The sequence below is a fragment of the Natrix helvetica genome (genome assembly GCF_964273705.1).
Source record: "Natrix helvetica genome assembly, chromosome: 4".
NCBI classification, from domain to species: Eukaryota; Metazoa; Chordata; class Lepidosauria; order Squamata; family Natricidae; genus Natrix; species Natrix helvetica.
The window spans coordinates 107,292,688-107,308,789 of NC_138550.1; positions in this window are offsets into that span (position 1 = coordinate 107,292,688).

A 16,102-nucleotide genomic window follows, 5' to 3' on the forward strand; every position below is an offset into this window, starting at 1 on the left:
GAACTGCTTCGGGGGCATGGCAAGTCTGGGTTGCTGCCAGTTCTGTGACCCAGGCCTGACTTCCACCATCGGTTTGGCCAAACCGGGTCAAACCGTCAGCAACCCATCTCTGATGCCAAGGTATAATAAATTCTGCAGATACTGGTCAGCAACAGTAGAAAGTGCCTCCAGTCCCAAGTCCCATCCATGTCCTTTGACACAGGCAACAAAATGGTGACCACTGATAAGCCAATCAGAGCTGGTAATGATAACCCTTTGCTACATCTGCTTACCAACTCTGGATGTCCCCCACCCAGACTGAAGAATGGAGGGTAAAAACTGCACCATTATATTATAGTTGTTTACAATCTAATTTACCAGGCCAATGGACAGCCACAGTGATCTAATTCCCAATATACCACAGGACTCAGGTGAAGCACAAATCATCTTAGAGGATACAATAATTTCATTTCAATTGATCAGTTTCTCAGATAGCATCCTTAAGTGAAGAGGTGGTAAATAGGTAAGGAAAATTAGGTTACAAAGACAATAGTGTTCTCTTAAATTTGGAGGTTGTTGGTCTGTTGTTGTTTTGGGGTTTGCCCTGCCTTGAAGCCCTCCCGAAGCCCTCTGCCTTGTCCTCAAGCTGCTTAGGACCTACCTAGTTGCTTTTACTGTACTCCATCAAAGCCTGGTCTTTGCAGACCAGTGAATAAAATACTGCAGTTTCTCCCATTGACTGACTGAAATAAAATAATCTATGATGCATGAACAAGTCTAAATGAAATAATAATATCCTTAGCAGTGAAAAACGGATTGGTAATACAGTAATTGAGCAGATTTATTGCCATCTCCTTGAGCTAGCCTGCTGAAAGCCTGCTATTTTATTTAATCTCATATCAGAGGAATTACTGGCTGGTAATCCATTGTTAAACATCATTTAGAATGATGGATGAAAATGTCAGCTTTTCCAACATAATCAATTCATATCTCATTAGCACATATTATTTATGATTCTCATAATGGGACCTGCAGGGGCCTCCAGGGGGAAATGGAGACCTCAGCTGTTGTTGAAATGAGATGAGATATACTGTAGCTTATGAGTTAATAACTGCATATAAAAATACTTCCCCGCCATATTGATTGTCCTTACCATTTTACAAATGAACTGAGTGCCTCGGCCTTCCCTCTGCTACGTGGATGGCAGGTCTTCCTACTTATTTGAAAAGCAATCACAATCATATATATATATATATATATATATATATATATATATATATATATATATATATATATATATATATATATATATATATATATATATATATATATATATATATATATATATATATATATATATATATATATATATATATATATATATATATACACACACACATACACACACATACATACATACATACATACATACATACATACATACATACATACATACATACATACATACATACACACTTTCACACACACCAAGCTGATTAGAAAGGCGGTTTTAAACAATAACTTTTAGACAGGAGGAATTTGAAAAAGGAGGGGGAAAAATCCCATTGAATGTGAAGCAATAAGAAACACTTTACTGCTCTGTTGCTGTTTGTTAAGGACTTAGGGCTTTTTTCTCCCCCAGTACCTATGAAGACAAATCGACATATTTCTTTAGCTTCAGCCGAGTTGCGTTTTCGGGATACTTTCCAGTGCACGCCGTTCAAAACCCAATGAAAAGTAAACCTCAATGTAGTTGATGGTGCAGCCGTAATCATGGTCACAATGTCAACTGCTGCCTCAATTAAACTACGTTTGAGAATCATTTTATGCTTCAGCTCATAAACATCAATAAAGGAAAATGAGTAATAAATGACTGTCTAGAGTACAAAGGATCAGCTCATATTTCAGATGAAAATGAAGACAAAATGTCGCTTTTATTTGCCTGTGGAATTCCCATTAACTGCATCACTGGCAGGAGGGGGCCAGGATCAATAGTTGGCCCATCGCGGAAAACAGTTCCCGGCTGTTCAGCAGCCAACGCAAAAGGAAAAATGTCATATTGTGATCTTTATCAGGTAATCTTCATTACACCAGACCTATGATATATGTACAGACTGGTCAGCTAGGGGCGCTTCTAATTCTTGGGTCTATTTGTGTCCTGAAGTGCAGAGAGCTCACAAATTATTTGTTTACAACCATGAAAAAAATACCCTTTCAGTGTTCATCTCCTTTATTCTTTTTACAGCTAATCCATAACTAGAAAGTTTCTCTCAAGACTACTTGATCCAACTGGAATTTTCCAGGCGGTGATGTTTTAAAACTTATCTTAAAGGACAAAACACACACACACACACACACACCTTCTACTACTTCTCACCTCTCCCCACTGCTTTAGGTTGTGCCTGAGTGAAAGATTTACAGTCTGATCTGAAAGCATTTCTGGGGGTTGTTTTTTTTTGTTCGACCTCTCCTTTTCGGTTTATTTGGACAAAGAGAAACATTGGGCTTGTGATAAAAAAGAACAAATCTACTGATGGACAATTTTGACACAGGGCACCTGTTCCAGCACATTTCTTGAACTCAGGGAAAGGCAAGACAAAATGAAACATTGAAATGAATTTCATTTCATTTTAAGTGAATGTCATCACAGGGTCTGGACCACCAAATGATAGGAAGGGATACACGACCACTTTAAAGACGTTGAGGGAATAGACAGAAAAACAGAAAAGGGTACAATTAAGGGAATAGAAGGGGGAGGAAGTAGCTATATATTTAAGTCTGTTATGGTACTTATATGAAATGCAAGCCTACCCAACTGTACGTTTCATCGTTTTCATCTGCTGCAATATTAAAATATAGCTATTATTTTCAATATAGTCGCTATCAAGCTGGATTTGAATGTTCTGAAGAGATTTTTTTCCCTGCTCATGATTTGCAACTTTTTTTGCTGGGTTTTGGCATTTACTTCTGGTTTATGACAAAAAAAAAAAAACCCATCCAGTGGGAAAAATGGATTCCTTTAAAGACCATGGTCTTTGCTTAACAACCACAGTGTTCACTGAACAACCCTGGGGTTTGCTTAACAACCCTTTTAAAAAATGTCAAAAAATCAAGTCGGGTCACAGGATGCCTCAGTTTATGACTGCCAAAGCTTACAACCATAATTCTGGATTCAATTACAGTCTACCTATACCTGCTTTGTTAAAAATTAGAGATTAAATGTGAACCTTTTGTCAGTCTTCTGAAATGCTTATGGAGAAAGGCACAAGGTTCTAGGCATCTTTCTGTAGTCCTAGAGGTTGCATATTTCCTCAAGGGAACAGCTCTGAGAAATGTTTTGGAGATGTTTGTGGCTGGGCATAAGTGTTTAAAAGTGTTTACCACTATTGTTGACATGATGCTGTATATTTCTGCACTTTAAATTAAGCTAAACCTAAATGAGAATTAATCCTTTGAATGGTGTTAAATAAATGCGTTCTCAGGTTCAGCTTATGGTCACTAACCACACTCAGAGGCCTGGAAAATTGCCACACTCAGTCCCAAATCAACTGAACACAGAGGCACAAATGGTTCTTTAAACTACACAGAGACCCAGTGCATTTAAAATAACAGAAAACTTTTACTGATATATTTTTGCTATTACACACGCATACACACACACACTCATCCACACTTACCCAGCATCAGGGGTGGGTTCTGGCAGGCGCTACTGCTGGTTCACTTGTGGATGCGCTGCACACGCATGTGCGGTGCAATAAAAATTGTTCTGCGCATGCTCAGAAGCGGAAAAGAAGATGGTGGCGCCTGCAACGCTGACCGGAGAACCAGTTCAGGGGCGTGGCAGGCCTGGGTCACTGCCAGTTTCGGCAACCCAGGCCACCAAACCACTACCGTTTCAGCCGAACCAGTCCGAACCAGTACGAACCCCCCATTGCCCAGTGTCCACTATTAGACTGCCAGACACTAGCCAGAGGGACCGAAGCCACCAAGTCTGGGATCCAAAAATGACTCAAAGGAGTGGGTTGGCTTCAGGCCCTCTTTTTATCCCGCAGAGTTGATGTGGAGAGACTTTCCATGTAGGCCCAACTCCTTTGTAGGTGAGACATGGGGAGGGGGCTTGGCAGTTGCTCAGGCCAAACTTTTTTTCCCCTTTTGTTCCCTTAGCGACATGGCTCCTTTCCCTAAGGGAGCTTTTCTTAGCCTTTGTTCACTCTGCTTACATGTCTTTGCCAATTTTAGATATGGCGGCTTTGGTCTAGTCTCACAATGGCCGCAATGACATGAATACCACAGCATTCTTTAGGGCTGGCTATCATACAGAGTGCATAGGGCTGACACATCTGACAATAGCTGAAGGTTATCTAATGCTTCTGATCACAATATGGCTTAGCTTCTAAGCAGGCACATCCCAAGTAGCCATCAATCAATTAAGTTCAACAGAGCTGTCAGAGCTTTGTACTTTAAAAAAAAAAATTCTCAATCATACCCAGGCAAGAAGCAAGGCAGAGGCCTACATTTTCATTTATGTTAGAAACAAAACATTTCTCCAATGAAAAATATTGAAACACAAGTATTTACTACCGGTTTTGGCACATATAAATTAAATGCGCATTAAGTTCTCCACCCCTTTTTGCACTTAGTGGATGTATAGTTTTTAATATTGGAATGAAAGTATGGGCAGCACTCCTTGTTTCATGGTAGCAGCTATCAATAACACGTACTTAATACATTTAGTGAAAGGCTTTATTAATTTAAGGTTGTATGAGGGATCATACAATGCTTTTAGCAAATTTCCAACGACTCATAAAAACAATAAATCAACATATTTCTGATCAATGAAGTCCAACTGTCACGTTGTAGAGTCAGCTGTTTATCATTTCCTTCCTGATGTCTATACAGTAAAGATGACAGACAGGAGGTTAAATGAGAAAAAGCAGGCATGAACACTTGCTGGAAGCTTCATGTCTGGGATCACCAGTTGAGGATAATGAATAGCAATCAAAAGGTAAGCTCTTCTTCATGTTTGAAATGACTCCTGGTGACTTCATGGACATGTCCATCCATGTACTTTAGCTTGATAGCAATAGGGAAGTAGTTTGTCACTGTCTTGATTCTAAAATAGCCAGTTGCTATTTTGACTCCTCAGCCTAGACTAAAACCCTATATTACCAATCCTTCTGGATTACATTTATAAAAAAAAGTAATTTTCACTAAAAATGGGTTACACTGCATTGAGAAATCAACTCTACTGGATTCCCTGTCTTACTAAATGGACCCCATTTCACTGGTCACATTTTTGGGAGAGGGGGCGGTTTAAAAATCTAAGAAATAAAATAAAATAAAACTTGTAAGTTTGAGAACTGATGCTTCTTTAATAGAACAGAATAGAACAGAACAGAATAGAATAACAGAGTTGGAAGGGACCTTTCAACCCCCTGCTTAGGCAGGAAACACTATACTCATGATGGCGAACCTATGGCACGCATGCCACAGGTGGCACGCGGAGCCATTTGTTAGGGCACGCAAGGCATTGTCCTGTCAGCTGGCCAGCACGTGCGCTGGTCAGCTGACTTCAGCCTTCTTTTGAGGCCATTTTTCACCTTCCTTGAGGCCTCCGGAGCACAAAAAACCGGCCCCACAGGCAAACCGGAAGTTCAGGAATGTACTTCTGGTTTGCTCGTAGGGTCGTTTTTTGCCCTCTGGAGCCTTCAGGGAAGCCTCCTGAAGGCTCCTGGGGGCTAAAACCGCCCCTACGAGCAAAACGGAAGTCCATTCCTGAACTTCTGGTTTGCCCATAGGATGGTTTTTTCACGCTCTGGAGGCTCCGGGGGGGGGGGTTGTTTTTGGCCTCCCCATGCTCCTATAAAGCCTCTGGAGCCTGGAGAGTAAGTAAGTAAGTAAGTAAGTAAGTAAGTAAGTAAGTAAGTAAGTAAGTAAGTACTTACTTACTTACCTCTGGAGCCTGGGGAGGGTGAAAAAAGCACGCCAAAAATGGGGGGAGCACTGGTCATGCGTGCATGCACTCTGGGGTCATGCACATAGCATTATGGGTGTGGCACGCTCGGACATGACCCCCTTGCGCACCCCCCACTTTTGGCACGTGATCCAAAAAAGGTTCACCATCACTGCCCTATACCATTTCAGGGAAAATTCCAAACTCTTCTTTAAAACTTCCAGTGTTAGAGCATTTACTACTTCTGGAGGCATTTGTGTTCCTCTTGTCTCTCCTCCTTTTGCATCTGTGTGTACATTCTTTAATTTAGAAGTTTGTCAGAGAATCAAGTTAGAGCATGATACCCATCATAGTATATGATGTCCGGTAGCATGTTCTGTGTTATGTGACAATCAAATTATATTAACAAGCATGAGTTTTTGAAATTCCTGATTTGTAATTTAGAAGGTAAGCTTTAAGGCAAGTTCAGTTATGTTTATTGTTTAATTAATACAGGAGTAATTTTCATTCAAGATTAAAAGTGCTTCAGATAAATAAAACATAAAATTGAGGTCCTTTCATGTCAAAGTGAGAGGAACATTTCAAACTAATTCCATTTCAGGATTTCTCTTGGTACCTTTAAACAAAGCAGTAATAAATGTTTTCCAATTTAAAAAAAAAGAAAAGATTTGGGGGCAACTTATAAAAAATATTTGTGACATATTCTATAAGAATAAGTAATAAGTCCCAGAGAGGGTTAGGGTTGGTGTTGGTGTTAGAGTTAGCGTTAGAATTAGAGTGGTGATGTAATCTTGATAATTGTAATTACGTCCAATGTTATGATAAAGCTGCTATGACTATCCTAACTTCTTAGAGATATTAATCTAATATTATCAAGGGATATTAATAAACTGAGGACTAGTATACACATTTGGAATTTTGATCATGAAATGGGTGTGGCCTGCCATAAAATGTCAATTTACCTGAAGCAAAAACAAGCTATCACCACCCCTTCAATTTCCCACAATTGCATCTACCATTCCAATTTATTTTTCTGGGCAAATGCGTGTCCCCTTTTAGGGGATTGTGACTTTTATTTAGTATTTATTTGTTTTATTAATTAAATTTATATGTCACCTATCTCACTGTCAGGTAACTCTGGACTCTATTTGGACTGTAAATAAAATCCCTAAATATGATTAATTTATTCTTCTCTGAACTTTCAAATCATATCATTATATTGCAGTGTAAATCAAAAGAGTTTCTGCATTTTGTCACAGCCAAAAACAAAATAAGAGAGAGAGGAATGATTTTGAGTCTATTGGAATTCTCTTATTAAGTTGCCCAGCTGTAGAGACATATGTGCACTGCAGCTATAAATCTGTGACACAGAAACAGCTGTTTCACCTATTTTGCATTTTGGAGACTACACAATTTAGGAACTTTGCAGAGTAATAAGAGAAAGAGTATTTAAACACAGTATCTTTGAGCATCTGTTAAATGCTGTCAGATTCCTCTAGAAATCTATGGGTAATTGATGGATGGATGGATGGATGGAAGGATGGAAGGATGAATGGACGGACGGACAGACGGACGGACAGACAGACAGATGATAGATGATAGAGATAGATAGATAGATGATAGAAAGAAAGAAAGAAAGAAAGAAAGAAAGAAAGAAAGAAAGATGATAGATAGATGATAGATAGATAGATAGATAGATAGATAGATAGATAGATAGATAGATAGATAGATAGATAGATAGATAGATAGATAATAAATGGATGGATGGTATAGGCATATGTGTATATATGTCTATGTCTGTGTCTGTCTGTCTGTCCGTCCATGCAGATAGATAGATAGATAGATAGATAGATAGATAGATAGATAGATAGATAGATAGATAGATAGATAGATAGATAGATAGATAGATAGATATCCCCTGGAAGGTAAGAGGCCATTTTTCAAAAGAGTAGAAGCCATCTTAAATATATGGCTATTAAAACTTATTGCTGAAGAAATATAACAGAGGCGGCTAAACAAATGCCTGCTAAGTATCCTTTCCTCGAAATCTTGCATCGGTTTTACCACCACAAATATTTGCATTGCAGTTTCTTAAGTGCCTTTTCTCTATCACACTGTAATTCCAGAACCTTTGCAAATGATCCAGTGGGTGATCACAGTTCTTTTTAAATACAAGTGTTTTTCCCATTCAGCATAATGAGTTGCGGGTATATTTTTGAAATACTAAAGACAAGTGTCATCTCCTCTCTAAAATCTCATTCACAAATGTATCTTTGAGGGAAGCCCGTGTACTTAAATGATGTGAGTCTCATGCCCACCAATATCTCTTTCTCTCTCCCTCTCTTTCTCTCCCTCTCTCTCCCCCTCCCTCTCCCCCTCTCCCCTCCCTCTCCCCTTCCCTCTCTCTCCCCCAATCTCTCTCTCCCTCTCCACTCTCTCCTTTTTAGCTCCAAGGATCTCCCCTAAAGCGACAACTTTGCTCCCTCTGCAACAATACCCTTCAGTGCAGAATTAGCTTGCTAATTCAGACCCATAAGATCCATAGTTCAGAATGTGTGGATAAATTGAAAAAGGTGGACCCCACTGAAGGCAAACTTCTATTCAAGTGTGAATATAAACAAGCCCTTTCAGTAAATATGAACCAACTGATTTTCCGTAAGCATACTCACCTGCACGTGCTTATCGCTCCCTTGCTGATCTATAGAACTAGCACACATGGCTCTGTTATACTGCCCGATATACACAGATGCCTCTGTGACAGGTTTTTGTCTCTTGGGACAGTACTGGAATAAGGATGTGTCAATATGCTCTTCAGTATGGTGCGTAAAAGTTAACCCACTCCAACAATGATATCCCTTTGGTTTTGGTTTTGGTTTAAAAAAAAAATATTGTATTAAAGCAAACAACCAAAGGACCAGACTTCTCTTCATTCTGCTTTATTAAAACCCAAATAAAATTGAATTGAGTCTCTTTGCCTCCCTTGTCTCCAAAGATTGAAGAAGTTGATTAAAGATTGATAATAAATCAATTATCATTCCCATATTGTTCTAGAAATAAAGCAAAAAGAATGGATGGATTCACGGGTGGGCTGCTACAGGTTCGCCCGGGTTCGGGAGAACCAGTAGCTAACATTATGGCTGGTTCAGAGAACCTCCAAATCCCACCCCTGGCTGGCCCCCCCACCCCACCCTGCCCTCCCACCCCTCACCCTACCCTCCAAGGAGTCTCCACGCAGCCCATTTGGGATGTGAGGTGAGTGCAGGGTCTGTGTGGAGGCAGTTTTTGCCCTCCCAGAGGCTCGAGGAAAGCCTCCAGACCCTGAGGAAGGCGAAAACACCCCCCCTCCCCACTGTGGTGCAAGTAGCCAACTGGGCCACGCTCACCCAGCAAGCAGGCAGATAATCCATCGCTGAAATTTTTGAGGCCCACACCTGGATGGATGGATGGTTGATACACTGCTAACATGCAAATGTCCTTTATTGGCTGAACTGCAAGATTTCTGCTGAAGTGAATTTCAAGGAGGTGGAGGTTATTTGCATGTTAATTCACAGCATCATTTCTACTATAGCATTTAAGCTGGTGGATTCATTGATCACTATCTATCCATCCTTTCTTCCAAGATATCCAAGATAATAGTATATGGTTGCTCCTGTTTTATAATGATTCCTATAATCTGAAGAAATAAATAAAAATAAAATATGCTGAATAAAATCAAAGTAAACCAAAGAGAATCATAAATAATAAAAGACTGAAGACCTAAATTCAATAAAATTCACTAAAAAAAAGTGTCCAACTTAGTTGAGGTTTGGACCCAGTGGTGAGTTGCAGGCGGTATGCCCCAGTACGAGCGTACCGGAGCCTGCCTGGAGCATTAGATACCATTCCGTTCCAGTGCTCCGGAGGGCCCACCCACCTGCCCGAGCTCCTTACCATTTTTTTAAGTCTTCAGTGCTTCCCCGCGCGCGCACACGGCGCCTACAGCACCTGCGCTTCGCTCTGCTGAGCAGCTGGAGTGTTGGGGAGGCTCACGGAGGTGCTAAGACACATGTACACGCGTGCCATGCGCATCCATATGGATGCCACCGGGCCCGTTCCAACCGTACTTTTGCATGCAATTTTTAGAAATGTATGTTCCGAAGAGTAAGAGAATATAGGCAGTCCTCAATGTACAACAGTTTATTTAGTCACTGTTCAAAGTTACAACGCTGAAAAGAGTGACTTATGACCCTTTTTCACATTTATGACCATTGCAGCATCCCTCATGTGATTCACATTCAGATGCTTGACAACTGACTTATATTTATGACGGTTGCAGTGCCCCAGGGTCATGCGATCACCGTTTCTGACCTTCTGACAAGCAAAGTCCATGGGGAAACCAGATTCACTTAAGAACTGTGTTTCAGATTTAAGAACTGCAGTGATTCACTTAACAAATGTGGCATGAAAAGTCGTAAAATGGAACAAGCTCACATAACAAATTTCTCAGTTAACAGCATCAATTTTGGGCTCAATTGTGGTCGTAAGTAGAGGACTACCTGTGTAATAATTCTCCAGTATTTTCTTTGTTGATTAGGCATTAGTCCATCGTATTTCTTTATCTGCTGAAGAACTCAGATTAAGGAAGTGATCACCAAAGAAGAAAAATTCAGAATTTCAGTGGGGAATATCTTTTGAGGGAACATTATTGGTTTAGGTGTGCTAGATCTCAACTAAAAAAATACATAATTATTTTCCAGTGAATGATGCCAACATTTAGCAGTTATCTTTGTGAAATAGTATATGGAACACAAATCCAAGAAAGGTTCAGGGAGGTTTGGCCATCAGATGTCACCTGAACTCTTATCATTTTTACAGCACTGCTCCTCAACCTTGAAGTCAGGGGTTAAATTTGACCGGTTCAGACCGGTTCAGGCGAACTGATAAGACGATTTGAATTGGTTCACCAAATCAGTAAAAACCACCCCTGATTGGCCCTGCCCATGCCCGCCCGCTCACCCACTCACCCACTTGCTGCTCACCTCTTCCAGCTGCTCGCTGCTTGCCCATTCCAGCTGTTCGCCCTATTCATCCACCCCCACCCTATAAATGTTGCCTTCACTACGCAGCCCAGCTAATCGTCTTGCCAGTTGCCTCGCCCACTCAGCTCACCAAAGGTAAGTAATGAATGCTGCCCACTCATCCTTCACCTTGGGTCAGAGGCCGGGGCCCAGGGACGTGCCATTCCCTGAGGCTCCGGATTTGCTGCCTGCCTCAACCGGGTTGGAGAATGCTCAGCTTCTTGAATTATCAGCTTCTGTGACTAAGAATTATGGAAGCTGCATATGGTCTCTCCCTGCTTGCTCCCACCATGTCTGGAAAACATTATGTTGAAGTAAATGTTAGTGTGCTAATAATATCCTCTCCTTCTATTGTTACTGCATCTGAATTCTTATAGAACAATTGTGGCATGTCTGTACTTTTTGAAATGCTATTTTAGGGGAGAGGTTAGTAATGCCTGGGGATTTCTGGGACTTTCTCCTCTGTGTTAGTGGCACCAAAATAACCAAGATGATATAAGGTCTTTTGTTGAAGCATGGGGTTGGAGTAGATGACCTCTGAGGTTCCTTCCAGCCCTGGCTTGCTGTGCTGTTTCAAAGCATCCTCTGAAGCTGCATCTAGTGCCAGGTTTGTGGTCCTTCCTTCCTCTCTTTTTTCTTTCCCTCTCTCTATCCATCCATCCATCCATCCATCCATCCATCCATCCATATCTCATTCACTTTCTCTTTCCCTCCCTCTTTCTCCCTTCCCCACTCTTTCTTTCTTGTTCCCTTCCCTCCCTTTCTCCCTTCCCTCCCTCCCTTTCTTTTTCTTTCTTTCTTTCTCCCTTCCCGCCCTTTCTTCCTCCCTTCCATTCCCTCTTCTCCCCTCCCTCTTTCTTTCTTTCTTTCTTTCTTTCTTTCTTTCTTTCTTTCTTTCTCTTTCTTCCTTCCTTCCTTCCTTCCTTCCTCTCCTTTCTTTCTTTGTACCTTTCCTCCCCTCCCCTCCCTCCCTCCCTCCCTCCCTCCCTCCCTCCCTCCCTCCCTCCCTCCCTCCCTTCTTTCTTTCTTTCTTTCTTTCTTTCTTTCTTTCTTTCTTTCTCCCATTCTCCCTTCCTGTGAAGAACCCCAGAAGGTCTTTGGTAGGAGGAAGAAAAGCCAGATGTTTTGAAACAGAGAACATGCCCATTGATCATCTGGCATTCTTAGAGCTCCACTATTGATTAGCTTAGCCTGAGCAAGGATAGCTAGCAGCGCTTTCAATAAGCTCTCAACTTAAGCTCCATGCACTTGAGGATCCCCAAACAGTGAGGATTTCTTTCTGTCTTTCTTTCTACTTTGAAGGCCTATCCTCAGCCCATTTTGGCTCCTAGGGGGGATGCAGAAAGACTTGCTAGGCATCCCCCACACCCTATTTTGGGCCTAGCAGGTCTCCCTGAAGCCCCCTCTGATCCAAAATGGATGGGGCCGAAACAGGTGGGGGGTGCGCCACTCCCCCATGGCGTGTTTTGGGCCTAGAAGGCCTCCCTGAAGCCCCCTGGGAGCCATCATGAGGCTCTTCGGGACTTCTGGAAGGGGCGGGAGAAGGTAAGGTCGTGAGCACGGTGGGTATGGTGGGGGGATGCAGCAAGCTCCGTGGAGGGGGGATAGTGAGATTTACATGTAGGCAGGAGGAGGTAGCTCAGTTGGGGTGCAGGGCAGGCACCACATGGCAGCTTAGGCAGGCAAGCTGCCCAGGAGATGAGGAGTGACTGGGTGGGGCGGGTGGGTGAGGCAAGCAACCGGGGAACTGGTTCGGGGGTGTGGCAGGCCTGGGTTGCTGCTGATTCCAGCGACCCAGGCTGCCAAACCACTTCCAGTTCAGCCAGTCCGAACCAATCTAAACCATTAGGAACCCACCACTGTTCTGAATATAATCTTGTTTGGGGGGGGGGGGGCTTAAACATGTTTCAGCCTCCTTTGCCCAGTAACAGTGCTTGTATACAATACAATATTTCTTACAGATTACTTACAGATTAACAGAATTGGAAGGGACCTTGTAGGTCATCTAGTCCAACCCTCCACCCAGCAGACCCTTCACCGTTTCTGACAGATGACAGTCCAGTCTCTTCTTGAAAGCTTCCAGTGATGGAGCTCCCACAACTTCTGAAGGCAAAGCTGTTCCATTGGTTGATTGTTCTCACTGTCAGAAAATTTCTCCTTATTTCCAGGTTGAATCTCTCCTTGTTCAGTTTCCATCCATTATTCCTTGACTGGCTTTCAGGTGCTTTGGAAAATATGTTGACCCCTCCTCTCTGTGGCAGCCCCTCAAATATTGGAACACTGCTATCATGTCCCCCCTGGTCCTTCTCTTCACTAGTCTAACCTAGCCATGCCCAGTTCCTGCAACCGTTCATCATACGTTTTAGCCTCCAGTCCCCTAATAATCTTGGTTGCTCTTCCCTGCACTTTTTCTAGAGTCTCAACATATTTTTTGTAGTGTGGTGACCAAAATTAGATGCAGTATTTCCATCAATGACATCTTCTTTATTTCCTATGCCATCCTACTTCTCCTATATGAAAAGTTTTCTCTTAAATATTGCCATCTTCTGAGACCTAGAAAGTATCCCTTTTCACTGGCTGATCCTGTGCTCTGGAAGAATCACTCTCCACTCCTCACCCCCTCACCCATATCACTGAACTCTGCTTGCTTTTGGCAAAGTTGTAAACACCTGACTTTCCCCTGGCATTTGGCTCTACCCAGGGGTGGGTTCCGGCAGTTCCAGTTTGCTCGTGGGCACGCTGCACACGTGCATGTGTAGTACAATAAAAATTGTTTTACGCATGCGCAGAAGAAAAAAGAAGATGGTACCTACGGCGCCACCTGGAGAACCAGTTCAGGGGTGTGGCAGGCCTGGGTCACTGCTGGTTCCAGGCACCCAGGCCACTGAACTGGTCCAAACCAGTAGAAACCCATCACTGGCTCTACCTCAACAGAGTCCCCTTTTGGTTGCTTAATAATAATGACTGACAGTCATTTTACATTTTATATACTAGATTGCTTTTTTTCAGGGACGTACGGTCAGGGGAGGCAGGGGAGGCAGAGCCTCACCTCTCTTCATGAAATAATAGTATATAATATTATATACTATATATATATATATATATATATATATATATATATATATATATATATATATATATATATATATATATATATATAATATTATAATATTATATACATCCGTCCGGCCACTCCCGGGAGCTGCGGAGGCAGAAATATTGTCGGCGCTCCCGGATGACGAAGGCACGAAAGCGACTGGGGAACAATGAGAACCTTCCTGCCTCTTCTGGATTTCGCGCGCTCCTCGCGACTGCAATATGCAGTCGTGAGGAGCGCGCAAAGTCCAGCAGAGGCAGGAAGGTTCTCGTCGTTCCCCAGTCGCTTTCGAGGACTGCAGAGCGCAAGCCGGCGGAGCACGCTCAGGAAGGCGGGGAATGGGATCACGTGTGCTGGAGGCTGAGGCAGCCTGAGGCTCCAGCACATGTGGTCCCATTCCCCGCCTTCCTGATGACGTCACCAGCCTCACCAGCCATAAACCTCACTGCACGTCACTGCTTTTTTAAAACATTTTATGGTTATTTTTCTGTTTATTATTAGTTCAGAGTCACATTGTTTGAATTGGGCAGCCCAATAAATTCCTTAGAAGAAAGATACATACATACATACATACATACATACATACATACATACATACATACATACATGATAGATAGATGGATGGATGGATGGATGGATGGATGGATGGATGGATGGATGGATAGATAGATAGATAGATAGATAGATAGATAGATAGATAGATAGATAGATAGATAGATAGATAGATATAGACAGACAGGCAGACAGGCAGAGACACACAAACAAAGACAGACAGATAATAGATTGATAGATGATGGATAGATGATAGTTTGACAGACAGGATAAATGATACAATAATATAATCAATACAATATGTAATATAGAAAAATGCTAGTATATCTAATAGAAGAAAATTGGCAAAAATTGATTTTTATGAACTACTTGTACTCTATTTATTTCTTTTTCCTTTTTTAATTGCCATTGATAGAAAGACATATCAGATTTTGGCAGCATTCTTGTATTATTAAGCCAGGGGTAAACCATCTGGTCCTCCCAAAGCCTTGGGGCCCTTGAGCCCCTCAAAAAGCTGCTCCCAATTGTGATGTTTTTATGTGACAGAAGGGGAAACTTTATTTGCATGTAATTGTGTAATCTGTTTCTTAATTTATCTCATTTAATTAAATTCAAGTTTCTGTCTTGGTGTGGCCTCTAGAATGAACGTCACCCAAAATGTTTATTTTGTGAGATCCAACTTCATCCGTTCTGGCTTCGTTCTCTATGTTGTTTCAGTATATCAGCATTTGGCATCTTGAAGTTGGAGGGGGAAAACGTAGTATACAATTGAGAAGAAGAGAGCTTCCCTCCCGCTTCTTTTGCAGACAAATAGCGTTACATAAAATGATGACCATGAAAAGCAAGAAAAGCTACAGGTTCAGAATAAGATTTATTTTATTTTATTTTTTAAAAGCCCTCTGAAAAGGTCAGATTTCAGCTCATCTTACCATTTTATTGCAGTTTCCAGCAAAGCATTCATAAAACTTTGTTGGTTCAGCTGACCCCCATAACTGTGTTGCCTTTTAATGTATTGTTCTTGAAACCCTGGAAATTGCACAATGCACCTTAGTTATAAAACAGAGGGGTAATATTCCAGCCTGCCAGCTTTGATTTGCCCAATGAAAAAATGATGTAAATCCTTCAAAACCATGAAGGGTTTTGAAAGAGGCCACTGTATATCAGTCGGTTGTTTGATTTATGCCCCATCATAGTTACATTCTCCTGAAGTGGAGGGCTTGAAGATTACAGTTCGTGCCACACACCTCTTCTTATTTGTATTGGATTGAATGACAAGTTTTTGTGTGCAGGTAAAAAGCTTCATGGAGCCAGAAATCCTTCGCCTTCTCGTGAAGCAAGATCTTAATAGACCCCATATTATTCTTATATTCCTGCTTGTATTCTGATAAGAGACTAATGAACTGATGGACCGGCCAAGTTTGATTGAATTCACTTCCTCATTTTCCCCAATTTAAGTGGGTTTTA